At 38.5% G+C, this 2891-nt stretch overlaps 1 pseudogene; it reads right to left on the reverse strand.

Moving 5' to 3' along the window:
* The window catches only part of LOC107292927, a 6386-nt pseudogene extending 4297 nt beyond the window's left edge, over nucleotides 1-2089 (reverse strand).
* Between the last annotated feature and the right edge of the window lie 802 nt (nucleotides 2090-2891).

A 2891-nucleotide genomic window follows, 5' to 3' on the forward strand; every position in this document is an offset into this window, starting at 1 on the left:
GCCGAGGCGTAGCTGGCAAGCGGCAGAGACGGAGCAGGCCGACCACCAGCTGGCCCAGCCCAAGGGAGGTAAGGCACCCGCCGGAAAAGGGGGGAAAAATGGCGGACAAAAAAAATGGCGGACAGCCTTGCTTGGCGACCCCCATGAAATGGTCGATCGACCCCAAATGGGGTCCCGACCCACAGGTTGAGAACCACTGAATTAGAGGATGTCTATAGGAAAGCAATCAAGAAGGGGCTTGGAAAAAAAACCGTATAAGGAATTGCTGGAAATATTGTACATTTCAACTCTGGAGAAGAGAAGACTATGGGGAGATATGATAGTTGTCTTCTAGTATCTAAAGGGTTGTCATATAGAGGACTGGGCAAAATTATGTCAGTGTTGTTCATTTATTTGTATGACCTGTATCCCCTCTTTCATTCAGGAACTCAGGGTATTGTATATTGCATTCCCTCCACCATTCTCCCCTCCCCCCCACACACATAACAACTCTGGGAAGTAGGTTTGTCTAAGAAAGTGGGACTGGCCCATAGCCACCCAATTAATTTGGCTGAGAGTGTATTAAAACCTGGGTCTCCCCAGTACCAATCGTACTCTTAACACTACAACACAGTGAAACAACAGAGTGTTGAGAAGACAAGACAAAAAACAATGGGTTTAAATTACAATGGAACAGATTTCTTTGGACATGATGAATAATTTTCTAACAATAAAATCTGTTACAAAGCAACAGAGTCTTCTTTGTACAGGTGTGTAAACAAAGGGCACCAGTCATGGACGCTTTAGTTAGGCTGAGTAAGAAGTTGAATTAGATGATCTCTAAGGCACATTCCAACTCTCACATGCGATGATTCAACTTTTATTACCGTATGTGAATAATGCATCTTTATTAGAAAATCTAGTAACCAAGAAATACATCATTTGATTCTAATGCATATTTTCTGCTACCGTAATAGATAAATTGAATTGGTTTTTTTATTTGTTTTTGTCACAAGGAGTCTTCGCATCGTAGAGTTGATGTAATTCATTTAATGTGATAGCTACTTACAAATGGTTGTTTCAGGATATATCGTACGTGCACCACACATACATTTTTATCGGCTCTGCACTTTATCGTAGAGAGAGGCTTGATGGGGCAGGGAAAGAAGTCAGGGAAAAGAATGAAGAGGATGGTTTCCCAGGAAACCAGCAGAACTGAGAGACACCCCATTGCCAGCAAACTTCTGATTGCTTCCCCAAAGCACATCAATACATTCTTCATTGCCTACATCAGATTCCTCAGGGGGTATATTAGAAAAACACTTTCAGAACGTATCATTTTAAGCCATCTTTGGTCTGTCCGAGCTGTGAGAGGACACTGAGATACAGGCAGAGTCCTGCAGACATGTTCTTGAGAAAAAGACAGTAGTCTGTTCTCACTCCAGGACAAGGTGGTTGTGTAGATTTGCCCTGAGGTTTTCCTTGCTATGCTAGATTTCTCTTGATCATATTTACATACAAAACCACTATGTAAATAGAATGATGTGGCAATGCAAACAATGATCCCTTTGGTGACATCTCACCGAGGGCAGGCCAGGCAAAGGTATGAAAACAATTCCGGCATCCTATTGGATACAGCTTACATCCTGAACACTACTTACTCCATGTGTTAATGTGAGAAGAAATTCATTTCAAATTCTACAAAGTCTCGGAAATTTCCCTAGTTTTGTTTTTGTTTGCTTTTGAAAAAATCTGAATCTTATCCAAAGCTGTCACAATTATATCTTTAGGCCTCCCTTTATTACTTCCTCATAGCAAAATGTCTGCTTAATTTTTTAAAAAGAAATCATAATCATAATCAGCACAATCATAATTACGATTACTCCTTACTATTTTATTGGCCATTCTGGCCATAAAGAATCTGATAATATAAAAATCTGAGCTATCTAAAGTCAGACAGTTTTGTAGGCATCAGTGTTATATACAAAAGAGCACAGTTAAGTTTAGAACTTTTTCAACTTACTTCAATTATTTGTGGGTGTGTCATCATAAAAAACGGTACTTCTGCTGAAGGATCTGCCATATTTACCCAGCAAAGTGAATTATTTTTTAAAGAACTCTCTGCCTTCTATGCTTCAGGTGTTATGAAGAAATTCTCAAGATTCTTGATCAGTTCTCAGACATGCTGATATTTATCCCTAAAAGACAGAAATAGACTTTAAAACCTTAGGAGACATTAAACACTATTTTCAACAGCACAACCTTTTTAGATGCATAACCATTTAACAAAAAGCAAAATGGATAAGAACATGCACATTTTTCAAGGCATAATACAAAAGGTTGATATAGAAAAAACAAATGCAGCTTTCAGCAGTTTTTACATCAGCAATATATTCTTTTGTTTATAAATTTTTTTATCATAAGTTGCAAACTGAAATCGCGCTTCAAAAGCTAATTTAAAAAAAATAATTCATGAATTTGAATTTCTGCAGAATTAGGAAGCGCACTCAAGCAAAAGCTTCTAAGCTGTAGGTTAGCCTACAGCACTGGCTCCAGAATCCTAAAAATATTTAGAAACTTTTGTGCAGGTTAAATCTATATTCGTCCTTTTGCCTACTGGAAAATATAGGGTTGCTAAATGTTCTTAACCCAAACCACAGACTGAAAGAGTGGGAAGAAACACTATAGCCCTGATCTTGCATACTCCTTCCTTCCTTCCTTCCTTCCTTCCTCAATGGGGGAAAAGATTAGAAGCTTCTGTTCCTCATTAGCGATATTTTCCTGTTGTCTTTAAGTGCAACAAACTGTTGGTTGGGAAGCATAGTTTGCTGCATCTGTATGTAATAGGAACCTATAGTTTGCCACTGATTAGAAGCAGAAGCTTTTAAACATTTATTTCCAAGCTCAGATGA

Source organism: Protobothrops mucrosquamatus, unplaced genomic scaffold, assembly GCF_001527695.2.
Source record: "Protobothrops mucrosquamatus isolate PMUCROS unplaced genomic scaffold, P.Mucros_1.0 scaffold1450, whole genome shotgun sequence".
Classification (NCBI taxonomy): domain Eukaryota; kingdom Metazoa; phylum Chordata; class Lepidosauria; order Squamata; family Viperidae; genus Protobothrops; species Protobothrops mucrosquamatus.